The sequence below is a fragment of the Lacerta agilis genome, chromosome 3 (genome assembly GCF_009819535.1).
Source record: "Lacerta agilis isolate rLacAgi1 chromosome 3, rLacAgi1.pri, whole genome shotgun sequence".
In the NCBI taxonomy this organism is placed as follows: Eukaryota; Metazoa; Chordata; class Lepidosauria; order Squamata; family Lacertidae; genus Lacerta; species Lacerta agilis.
The window spans coordinates 115,791,866-115,804,896 of NC_046314.1; the positions used below are offsets into that span (position 1 = coordinate 115,791,866).

Here is a 13,031-nt window from a genome sequence, read left to right on the forward strand (position 1 = left end):
CCCAAATATTTCTCTGCAGAAGGAAGTATCTTGGAGAAAGCTTCAAATCCTGTTTTAAGGGGATATTTTATGTATGAACAGGGTAGACCTGTGAAGTGGATTAAAGGTCTAAGGCATTTACCATCTCAAAAGAATGGCTTGGAATGGCAGGATAAATCACCTTTCCTCTATATTGGAGGATGCCGTTGTGCACAGGCAGCTGAGCCTCAAAATCTTCTGGCATTGGGGGGGGGGAGGTATGCTCAGGGGCGTCGCTGGGGGGGCGGTAGGGGCGGTATGCCCCGGGTGACAGGGGAGGGGAGGGTGACAAGCGGCGGCCCCTCCCACCACTCCCATGCGCTGCCGCTCCCTCCGTCACCCCGGGAGCAGCAGCACACGGCCGAGCGAGCACCCCGTCCGTGCAGCGCTGCTGCTCCCGTGGTGACCGGCGGTGCGTGGGGAGTGGCGGGAGGGGCCACCGCTTGTCACCCCCATGCGCCGCTGCTTGCTCCGTCGCCCCGGGAGCAGCAGTGCACGGTGTGTGTGGTGCTGCCGCACCCGGGGCAACGGAGCGAACGGCGGCGTGTGGAGGTGACATGCAGCAGCCCCTCCCGCCACTCCCACGCGCCGCCGCTCCCTCCGTCACCCCAGGAGCAGCAGCGCACAGCCCAACGACGGAGTGCGCCTGCATGACATTTCGTGCAGGCGCACTCCATCATGACGTCACAATGTGTCATTGCCGGCTGCGTCAGCGGCAGTTTGTGGCAGCCCCAGCCTATCAACCAGCAGAGCAGGTGTGAATACTGTCCAAAACCTGGGCATGGGCTAGGGCCATGTCACAGCCCCTACGGGGACTCCTCGGGGTGGTGCCACTATCTGACGTAATTTATAGGGCACCCCCATCGGTGGTTTACTCTTCCGTGGACTCCCTGCAGACGGGCAGCAGTCAAGATATAGCCTGGCCTCACCCCAATGCTTAAGCCGAACCGCACACATCTAAAACCAATAAAGTTGTGGCCTATTTGAATCCATAAACAAAGTATTCTGTGTCAGTGTGATTTATTGTACTCCTGGGAACTCAGCAACCATTATCAGATATCTGGAGAGACAGGAGACAAGCAACACTCTCCAATTTCTGTCATAGACAGCCTCTTTCAGTGATGCTTGCATGATGCTTTTGGGTGGTCTCCGGCTAAGGGGCTGGGCAATTTCTAAAGCCTTTGAAAGCTCCTACACACCTTTTTTTCTGGATCCTCACCTCCTTGAAGTGGGAGAAGTTAGTTTGCAACAGAAAATTAAACACCTTGCTTGCTTGCTTGCTTTCTACTGCCTCCTGCCTCTACCCATTCCTCTCTGACCAATAATGGACTTAGGGGACACGGAGTCCCTTGATGGAGAGCTGGGCTGTAAAAGACAACCTCCAATTTGTCTATAACAACAAGCAAGAGGATCAGTCACTGCATCCTTTCCCTGAGGTCTCTGGGTGAAATAGAAACTTCACAGTTTTCCGTCTCCATCTGCAACAAGCAACCGATTATGGAGCACCACCTGCTGGTTCTTTGGAGTTCCTGCTCTCCGTAGTGGTTTCCTTGGAAGAAATATGTATTGTGAATAGAGAGAAAGAGAGAATGAATATCATTTCCCAACAGTTTGAGAGTTGCACTGTGTAACAGGACGATCACCTCCAGCTGTGTTCATACATACACATAATTCCATAGGAAGAGTCTGCAGGATTGTACAATCAGATCACTGTAGAGTTGGAAGGGTCCCTAAGGGTCATCTAGTCCAACCTCCTGCAATGCAGGAATTTCAACTAAAGCATCCCTGACTGGTGGCCATCCAACCTCTGCTTAAAAGCCTCCAAGGAAGGATGGTCCACAACTGCCCAAGGGAGACAGTGACACTGTCAAATAGTTCTTACTATCAGAAAGTTTTCCCCCCCAAATGTTTAGTGGAATCTCCTTTCTTGCAACTTGAAGTTATTGGTTTGAGTCCTGCCCTCCAGAGTAGGAGAAAGCAAGCGAGATCCCTCCTCCAAGTGACAGCCCTTGAGATATTTGAAATGGCTCTTATATCTCCTCTCAGTCTCCTTTTTTCCAGGCTAACCAAGCCAAATTCCGTCAAATGACTGGGATGTATGTCATCAGAGCTGGTCTCCCACCTCTGCAGAGAAGGTTTGTCCCTACAAACACAAACTTCAACAGGAAGTGGTCAGTCCATGACAATGGGATAGTATACACACACAACACACACACACACACACACACACAACACACACACACACACACACACACACTCAATTCGAAGACCATCTCCATTTCCACTCTGGTCAAAGTTTGGTCTCATCTTAGGGATTCCGCTCCGGTTGTTGTTTTTTGTAGAGATCCCATCTCACGCACGCAGCATCCTGTTCTCAAAGTGAGCAGCCAGATACAAATTATAGGAAAGTCGAAAGCAGGATCCGAGAAGAGCCCTCTCCCCATCCTGTCTTTGGCAGCAACTGGGATTCAAAGAATCATAGAGTTGGATGAGACCCCAATGGCCATCCAGTCCAACCCCCTGCCAAGCAGGAAACACCATCAAAGCATTCCTGACAGATGGCTGTCAAGTCTCTGCTTAAAGACCTCCAAAGAAGGAGACTCCACCACACTCCTTGGCAGCAAATTCCACTGCCGAACAGCTCTCACTGTCAGGAAGTTCTTCCTAATGTTTAGGTGGAATCTTCTTTCTTGTAGTTTGAATCCATTGCTCTATGGACTACCAGCCATCAATCGCCCTCTCTCTCAACCTCTTTTAAAGTCATCCAAGTTGGTTGGGAGTTCCATAGATGAACTGCGGGAAGAAGGACGTCCCTTTCTGTGTCCTGAAGCTTCCGCCATTCAGCTTCAATGGTTATTCCCGAGTTCTGGCGCTCTGAGAGAGGGAGGAAAACTTTTTGCGATCCACTTTCATTGGCAGGGGGAAGAGGGGAGAGGAACCTCGCAGAGCGTTTGAGAAAGCCACTGGGTGAAGCACCCACCTCCCTGGAAAGAGGGGGGAAGGTTGGGGTGAACAAAGAGAGGAGGGGGAAGGGTCCGGGGGCAAGCTGTGAGTGGAAGGAGTGGGTGAAGTGGGGCAGGAGACCACTTGGGGAGGGAGGTGGGGTGGAGCCCATATTAACTAAGATATCAGAGTTGGCACCACCAGTGACTAGAAAAAGAGAGGAGGGCAGCCGAGAGAGCAAATGTCATCATTTTAAAACTGCAGGAGGCAGGAACACATCAACATCATCATAGCAACACAGCCTTGGTCTTTTCCCCCTCCTTGGCACATGACCCCCAGGGCTTGCCACATCCATCCTGCAAACAACAGTTGACATCCCACAAGATTTCAACAGTCCTCCAGGCACCGATAAGTAGAGGGAGCTCTCCGTCCCCAGTCAATTGCACCTCCAATTGGCTTCTGGTACCTCCAGGATTACCACCAACCTCCATCCATGAAGATCTTCTGCCTCCTCTCTGCTATCTTCCACATCCTGCTCCTGGTGGCTCCAGGTATGGCCTTCTTCTCAGATGTTTCTTCTCCGAACTTCACATCTCTCAGCTTTCCTCATTTTAAACCTGCCTCGAACCGAACGTTTACTTGCAGGGAATCCAAAAGGGATTAGTGTTGGGTTCTCTTGCCCATCTGCCCTCCTGGAGAGCTTCCCCAATGGGGCATCTGGTTGGCCACTGCGAGAAGAGGGACTAGATGGGGCCCTTTGGCCTGATCCAGCAGCCAGTCTCTTCTTATGATCTTCTTGCCATGCTAATCCTAAAACATGAAATCTAATTCAAAGAAGCTGCTGCTTTAAAATATTTCATCTTTGCAGTGGGGCAGAGAATGACCCGGTTTCCTGGGCAAGGGGGCTTCTCTCTCCAGTGGCTCCCAGGGAAGCCAGTGGCTCTGACACAGCCTTCCCTTCTGCCTTGGCTTAGACCAGGCATGTCCAACAGGTCGATCGTGATTTACCAGTCAATCGCGGGGGTGTTGCTGGTCAATCGTAAAAAAGCTGAACAACTTTGGTCACTCCCCGCTAAAAAAAGGCAAACAAATCTTGGCAACGACAAGTGGATCACAGTGGCTTGGGAGTTGGCCATGCCTGATCTAAAGTGCATGTGGGAGGGGAATGATCTCAGTCTCCAGCCCAGACCGTTTCCTTGCATTTCTCCTGCACCAACCTGGTGCCCTCCAGGTATCCCAGGCAGTAGGGCCTTCGGAGAAGGTGTGGAAAGTGTAGAAGGCAAGGCCATTGGGGGAGGGGGAGAAGCAGGCTTCAAAGGGTTTCTCCCCTTCCAGATTTCACCGAAGCCCAAAATCTCGAACCTCAATGTGTCCGTAGGGGAGGGAGATGCAAGTATTTCAGCTGCGGCATCAAGGAAAGAGAAATTGGATGGTGTTCAAGAGACAAACTTTGTTGCCGTTGAGGTGAGTTAAATGGAAATGTTAATCGTGCCCAGGGATGAAGAAAATTGGTTCCAGAGCAGTTGAGGGAGCTGGGTATGTTTAGTCTGGAAAAGGAGGGGTGGGACACAAAGCAAGATTCAGACTAAAGAAGAACTTTCTGATGGTTGTTCTCCAGAAGAATGAACTGCCTCAGAAGGTGGTGGACTCTCCTTCCTTGGGAGCTTTTAAGCAGAGGCTGGATGGCCATTTCTCAAGGATTCTTTACTTGTGATTCGAACCTTCCCCAGGGTTGGAGTAGAAGGCCCTTGGGGGTCCCTTGGGGGTCCCTTCCAATGCTACAGTTCTACGGTTCTGAGCTATGCACTTTGGGAGGCCTGGTTGGGGCTTTGCAATCTCATGTACCTTTCCCCTGTTTATTTTCCTAACCAAGAGCTGTCCCAACCTACAAGGAACATCTGAGTGAGCCTCACCCTCTTCATTCCTCATTTTAAAACAGGCAAGACTGGGAGAGACCCCTGCTGGGAACCCTGTTGAGATCACTCAGCTTGATGGACCAATTGATGGAAGACAGCTTCAGATGTGGGCCTGTGTCTCAGGGCGCCACCCCCTTCCTCTGGGGCAGGGTCCAAAACTGACATTTCTACTCCACTGCATGCAATAAACCTCCATGTTTGCCTTTTATAAATATGACAGTGTTTCTCTTTAATACCTCTGACCACCAGGAACCTGCCAATGTTTCGTTTAAGGCCAGAGCTGGATCTCGGGAACTGCTGTAGTTGATCCTTTCAAATATGGGGAATGGGCTGTTGTGTGTCTCCCAGCAAGAAACCTGGAATCTCCAGTATCAAGTCATTCCTGGGGGAAGCTCTGACCTTCCAGGTGTAACTCCCACCAGAGGCCAGTGGTCAGGGGTTGGATCCAGAGTTGTGATGCACGCAAAATCTGGAGGAGAAAGTTTTCCCTGATTAGCTTAATATCCAGCTCAAAGAAACGTTCTTCAGAACTCAAAAGCTTGCTCATTATTTGGTGACCTGTAGTCAGTCCTGCAAAGGTGTTGGCTTACATTGGATATTATATTTTAGTCCATGGTGGTATGATTCTGATTTTGATTCTGATATGTGTACCACCCTTCAATCATAGATTTTGGGGCAGTTCACAACATAAAAGTACAAGATAAAAAACACAAAATGCATCATAAACAAACAAACAAACAAACAAACAAACACAAACCAACCAACCAACCAACCAACCAACCAACATCTCCCCCCAAGCCACACTGGGGACATCATTCCATCACAGAAAAGGCTCATTCTTGTGTTGCCACCCTCTGGGCATCTTGGGGAGGAAGATCACAAAGAATGGCCTCAGATAGTGATTTCAGGGTCTCAGTAGGTTCACATGGGGAGAGGGGCTCCTTGAGGTATTGAGGTATGATGGAATGGAAGCAAGAAAGGAGGGAGAGGAGAGCACCAGCTGCCTCAAATCTTGAGAGTGTCACCCAGATGATGGGGTGGAAGAACTCACCTGAGGGGCCTCACCTGTCCAGGGAGGATCACAAGGTTTTGGCATAGCTGTCAACTTTTGGATTTTAAAATAAGGGATCAGCAGCCTCACCTATCCGGGAACAGTCACATGGCAGTGGTGGGCGGAGCCAGAAGCAAAAGTGGGCGGGGCAGCAATGCAAACTCCATATTTGTACATTGTGCAAGTACAGTCTCCCACCCACCCCCAGCCCAGCAGGCCAACCGCCGAAAGGGGGTCCTTGGGAAGAGGGTGACAAAGAAGGTTTTTCAAAGAGGCATTGGAGGAGGTTCTAATAAATTTGGAAGGATACAGTTCCCTATCTTGGGGGAAAGGAGAACTCCTGGCTGATTAACATTCACACCAGGTATGAGATGTTCGCTACCCCTTATCAATGTGCCACAACCGTGAGGGAAAGGCGCCTCTCTCTTTTTTTGTCTTTTCCCCCCCTTTCCGTTTCTTTCCTTCCTTTTTTTTTAATTTGGGAAAAAATGGGAGGTGAAGTGAGGGTGTGTTTTGGTGTGTTGTTGCTTTGAAGCAGGGCGGGAGGGGAGAGGCGAGCTGTGGGCACTGGTGTGACAGGAGCAGGAAGAATGGAGTTTACATAGGACAGTTTCATAGGACACCACCCCCACCTAGCGGCCATGTGGCCGAAGCACAGACCTTGTGGCCTCTCCCTCTCCCTCTCGCCTTTAATCCTTCATTGCCCGTGACTTGTGAGCCGGGCAGAAAGCAGTCCTTTTGTAAACCCGGGAATTATACGGGTTTTTCAGTCATCCGGGGGAGCAGCGGGAAACACGTTTAGAAACGGGAGGTTCCCGGCCAATACGGTAGACTTGGCACCACTGGGTTTTGGGCATTTCTTCCAACCCACCTTTCCTTAAGAAGATATGATAGCCACCTTCAGATATCTAAAGGGCTTTCACACAGAAGATGAAGCAAGCTTGTTTTCTGCTATTCCGGAAGGTAGGAACCGGACCAATGACTTCAACTTACAAGAAAGGAGATTCTGACTAAACATTCGGAGAGCCAGTTTGGTGTAGTGGTTAAGAGCGGCAGACTCGTAATCTGGGGAACCGGGTTCGTGTCTGCACTCCTCCACATGCAGCTGCTGGGTGACCTTGGGCTAGTCACACTTCTCTGAAGTCTCTCAGCCCCACTCACCTCACAGAGTGTTTGTTGTGGGGGAGGAAGGGAAAGGAGAATGTTAGCCGCTTTGAGACTCCTTCGGGTAGTGAAAAGCGGGATATCAAATCCAAACTCTTCTTCTTCTTCTTCGGAAAAACTTTCTGACAGTAGGAGCTATTTGACTGTGCAACAGTCTCCCTCAGGAGGTTGTGGTCTCTCCTTCCTTGGAGGCTTTTAAGGAGAGGTTGGATGGCCATCTGTCATGGATGCTTCAGTTGAGTTTCCTGCATTGCAGGGGAACACGACTAGATAACCCTCACAGTCCCTTCCAACTCTACAAATCTATAATTCTATAAGACAGGGATGGGGATCCTGGGGGTTCTCCAGACAATGTTGAAGACACCTATGGCTACTCATCACAATGCCTTTGTTCTCCTTCCATTGTCATGGCAGGAGACTGTGGGAAGAAGGAGCACTCTTGTGCTGTGGTCCTGTTTGTGGGCCTCTGGTTGTGCCCTGTGTCTCCAAGACATGGGTCATAATAAATCATCAGGGAAGGCTGTCAGAACTCCCTAGAGTTGCACACTCATCGCTGATGGGGAAGACGGGCTGGAAACATTCCTGTCATATGCCCGGGGGGTCGTCCTTGCCCCCAGCCAACCCGACAGTCCCCACCTTCATGCCAAGCCTGAAGAGCAACCCAAAGGGAATGGTCCTTTAAGACTGCACAATGGCAGCCTGCAATGTATAGCACCATTAACCCCAGAGCTAGAAAATTCAGAGCCACGAAACATTCTAAAGGCTGTTGTTGTTGTTGTTGTTGTTCAGTCGTTTAGTCGTGTCCGACTCTTCGTGACCCCATGTACCAGAGCACACCAGGCACGCCTATCCTTCACTGCCTCTCGCAGTTTGGCCAAACTCATATTAGTAGCTTTGAGAACACTGTCCAACCATCTCATCCTCTGTCGTCCCCTTCTCCTTGTGCCCTCCATCTTTCCCAACATCAGGGTCTTTTCCAGGGAGTCTTCTCTTCTCATGAGGTGGCCAAAGTACTGGAGCCTCAACTTCAGGATCTGTCCTTCTAGTGAGCACTCAGAGCTGATTTCTTTGAGAATGGATAGGTTTGATCTTCTTGCAGTCCATGGGACTCTCAAGAGTCTCCTCCAGCACCAGAATTCAAAAGCATCAATTCTCTGGCGATCAGCCTTCTTGATGGTCCAGCTCTCACTTCCGTACATTACTACAGGGAAAGCCATAGCTTTAACTATACGGACCTTTGTCGGCAAGGTGATGTGCAGCAATCCTTGCTTCTGATAAGGAGCAAGCAGAGGAATAAAGGCTGGCGAGGAGCATTGGGATGTGGGGGCAAGTGGAGATCCTAGGAGCTCTCCCCACTTCCCATTGCAATTCCCCAGGAATCATCAGCCTGAAGTTGGCATCTTATGCCTCTATGGCCTCACAGGAGGTCTTCCTTAAAAGGCAATGTGTTCTTCTTCACATATTTCACCATGTGGTCAGCCAGCCCTGCAGGATCTGGGGAGCCTCCTGCTCATTCTGCTGAGTGGAGCCCTGATGGCATCTCTCCTCTTGCTTGCAAACGAGTTGGCATTGAGCTGCACTACATCAACCTGGGTGTTTGGCCAAAAAGGTGATTCATATTGCGGATTGGAGCGTGCCCTGAGTTCCGTCTCATTCATGGAGTCCTGTACCAACAGAGGTTTAGAATCTAAGAGAGGAGGTTGTTGAACTGGTCGGACAAGTTTCTGTTTGAGACAATGACTCTGGCCAACCACGAGAGTGTCCTCATAAGATAAGATAAGATTTCTTTATTGTCATTGTACAAGTACGACGTTGTACAAGTGCAGTGAAATAGAATGCCATCCCATAAAAAAGACAAAAACACATTTTCAGCCACACATGCACATACTCTCCACACACCCATCACAACTCTCCAAGGGCATATTATCTGGTTACAGCATTTAAGATGGTTATAGCTCTGGGGTAGAAACTATTTTTTAGTCTTATTTGTTCTTGCTTTAATTGTTCTCTATCTCTTGCCTGAAGGCAGTGGTGCAAAAAGACTGTATCCTGGATGAGATAGATCCTGTAAAATATTCTTTACTTTTTTAAGGCAGTGGGAGCTGTATAGTTCTTCCAAAGATGGGAGAGGGTGACCAATAATCTTTCGGGCTGCGGTTATGACCTTCTGGAGTACCTGCCTCTCCTTGGATGTGCAAATGGAAAACCAAGCACAAATACAATATGTAAGAAAGCTCTCTATGAGTATTTACGCAGGTGCGTTTGAATGCCTTTCCGTCCGCAGTGTTATCTGGAAGGTTTAGAGGTATTCCCTTCCAGAACAGACTTTGCACCTGTGGTCAGAATGTATCTGACTCTATAGCCCATATGTTCTGGATTGTCCTCTTTTCAATATCTTTCACGAAGATCCCGCGATGTCCTCTATATGGCCCAGGGTCCCCCATAATAAACAACTTGTAGCCCATTTTTTGCTGAGGGATGATTCTCCAGAAGTGACTAGAGTTATGGCACAATTTCTGACCAGGATTTTTGAAGTTAAATCTGGGGAGCTCTGGCCTGTATAATCGTGGGGGGGGGGGTTCCCTTTTCCTTCTTTTATATTGTATGCTCTAGAATTTTAATATATACGGATGGTTTTATGCTTATTGTTTTATTTATGCCAATAAAGGTATTGTATTGTATTGTATTGTATTGTATTGTATTGTATTGTATTGTATTGTATTGTATTGTATTGTATTGTATTGTATTGTATTGTATTGTATTGCTCTCTATGGAGCCTCGGTAGAAGGACACCAGCAGTCTCTCACTCAGATTGTTCTTCTTTAAAAGTCTGAGGAAATAAATTCTCTGCTGGGCCTTCTTTACCAGAGCAGTAGTATTTGCGCTCCAAAGCATCTAAAAACAACAACGAGCCACTTGCAAGAGCAGCAACTGAGTGAAGGGTTCCTTCTGACTAATGGGTGGGCCTTTCCTCCACCCTCAGCCCCTAACTGCCTAGTGTTGCCCCTCTCCAGACCTCTCGCTGTGGAGGCCTCAAATGATGGTCTCAGGATCCAGGTCAGCACATATGGGGAGAGGTGGCATTGGAGGTAAAGAGGTCCTGAGCCAGTTGGAGAGTTTTGCTGGAAGCAGGTTGGAAGCTAGAGGCACAGAGATGGGCTTGCTGTGTGTGTACTGAATCCAAAGCTGTGACTGAGTAGGAGTGTGTGTGTGTGTGTGTGTGTGTGTGTGTGTGTGTGTGTGTGTGTTAATGCTTTGAAGCCTTGCATTTTATGCTCAGGCTGTCTCTATGTGTGAATAGCACCAGATATCCAAAAGACAGCACAGCCAACACTGACCTTTGTTGCAAGGAAACTGGACTCTGGGCGAGCACTGAAACCCCTCAGTTTTCTCACTGTTCAGAGATTTGGATGCTGTGTAACAAGATTTTCAAGGAATCCTCAGATTTCTTTATTTGGCCCCTTTTCTCCAGCTCCATCCCTGAATCTGTTTGCATGGAAAGGGATCTCTTTAGCATTGCTGCTCCCCAATCCCACCCACTGTCCCCCGATATCGCCTTCTGATCTGGGCTAATTCCCAAGTTCACTGGGCTGAATCTGGCAGTTGCTTTACCCAACTTTGCTCCCTGTGGGCATCCGGTGGAGCAGCGCTTGTCCGTTTACTTGAAGCAAGACCAGGTGGGGAAATGGGGCTTAGCCCCGTGACCACAGGTTCCCCACCTTGCCTGCTGGGTTTGAACTTCGGGCTCTTGGGAAAGGATGCTGAAGACATCTCATTGCAAAAGACCAGCAACTGCCTGCTAAATATCACCAGACAGGACACAGCTCAGACCAACATCTCACAGCAAGCACTGATCCTTCTCTCCCCTCTCCAGAATAAAATATAATACAGTGGTACCTCGGGTTACATACGCCTCAGGTTACATACGCTTCAGGTTACAGACTCCGCTAACCCAGAAATAACACTTCAGGTCATGCTGGGTTCGCAGTTGGGAAAGGATGCTGAAGACATCTCATGGGGCCCATCTCTGTGGAGATTGCAAAAGACCAGCAACTGCCTTCCAAATGCTACAGGCACAGCTCACGACTGGCACTGATACTTCTCAAATTTAAATATAAAAGCCTTGCCCTCACCTTTGGGTGTCCACTTTTGTCGTTCCCCCCATATATTCCCAACAATGCACAGAATTTTAACCCAGTGTCAGCCAGAACTATTGAAACAAAGCATCAAGCAAGCGACACAAATACCACGAAAGCAGCACAACACACAAACACACACATACAAAGATACAGCAGGACAGTGCTCAAAGAGTGTGCAGGAAAAGAGAAGGTTAAACATGCCCATCCCTTGGAAAGATGGATCTGGAGAATGATCAAGAGCATGGAAGGGCAACAGAATAGTTTGGTGCTGCACCGATGGGGTTGTATCCAAGGCCACAGACTTCCACCTGTGGATGGGAATCACTGCTCTTCTCCCCTGCACACCCATTGCATCCTCCAAATCTATTCCAAATATTGGGCAATGTGGGATACAAGCTTCCAGATCAGCTTTGGTTTGTGCCTAGGGAGAGGAAAGGATGCAGAACTCAGCTGGTGAAGTTGGGGACAACCTCCTGAGTTGGAGAGGGTGGTGAGGAATCCCCAGAGGAAATGTTTCCATAAGATATGGATCTGCAGGACTGAGCCTGAGAAGAGCCCTGCAGCTGGGTGAGGCCAAAGGCCCTTCTAGTCAGGGCCCCAAGAAGGTGTGGTGTTGGGAGACTACCTGGCTCTTGGGCATAGACTGCAGGAGAACATCTGCACCAGAGTTGAACTATTTCCCCCCCAAAAAGTTTTGTACCTCAGCTGCATGTACTTTCTGCAACTATGCATGATTGGGAACAGAGCTGTCCTTCCAAGTGTTCTCCTTCCATGAATTCTGCAAGGAAATTCAATCAAGTAATGTGTACCAAAACACATAAAGTGGTGTAATATGTATCCACATTGGTGAAAATAGGATGCAAGAATGAGCGGGGGGACGGACTACCTTGCAAAAAAAGTGTATATTAGGTACGATTACATAAAAATGCCTGTGTATTTGGAAAAACTTCACTCCAAAATGCTGGTGAGTTTGTGTTTCTAAGCAAACTGAAGTGGAATAGTTGAGAACGCAGGGAGTGCTTTGTCGGATGCTGACACTCTGCCCTCCATAATGCCAGGGCTATCAAGCAGCTGGATCAGTGGGGCAGGTTGCACGCGGGGGAAAGGTGGAAGAGATGCAGGGGTTTCCTAATGGGAGGCAAGGTGGATTCATATAGGAGTGCAATGGAGACACGAGGGGAACCTGAGTGTCAGGAGATTTGGGAGAGATAAAGGAAAGGACCTTTTCATTCAGCGTATAGTTAAACTACGGAACTCCCTGGCACAGGAAACAGGGAGGACCACCGACTCGGATGCCTTGAAATGCAGACCAGGGGCTGCTAGCCATGAGGGAGATGCTCTGTCTCTATAGTGAGGGCCAACCATGCTCCTTAATGACAGTTGCTAGGAATCTCATGTGATCTATAGCCATTGGAAGCCTACAAGGAGGACCTGAGTGGACACCACTCTCCCCACTTGCGATTCTGGGCCAATGATGTTCAGAGGCCTCCTGTCTCCAACAGGGGAGGGAGAAAGTCGCCATCCTGGCTGGTAGCCATGAACAGCCTTCTGCCCCCAAGGACTGGTTTCTCCTCCCTTCTCTTTCTTTTCATCAGGAAAATGGAGGTGGGCTCCCCTTCTTCATCCATCAGATAAGCGCGCAAACACACCCATGCCCTGCTCTTTATGTCTGCTCTTAATCCAGATAGAAACTCTGACCCAGACCAAAAGAAGAGGGGCGGGGGGGGGGGAAGATCAGAGAAAAAAAGAAGAATTGAAAAAGAAAAAGAGAGGTGGTGCATTTTGACGTGGGGGCGAGCA

At 49.1% G+C, this 13,031-nt stretch overlaps 1 long non-coding RNA gene across 1 annotated transcript; it reads left to right on the top strand.

The window, feature by feature from the left end:
* Positions 1 to 3,423: 3,423 nt before the first annotated feature.
* On the top strand, positions 3,424 to 4,979 carry LOC117044447. The gene is made up of 3 exons (XR_004426295.1): positions 3,424 to 3,512; positions 4,297 to 4,425; positions 4,901 to 4,979. It is a non-coding gene; the product is annotated as an uncharacterized LOC117044447 (long non-coding RNA).
* The last annotated feature ends 8,052 nt before the right edge of the window (positions 4,980 to 13,031 follow it).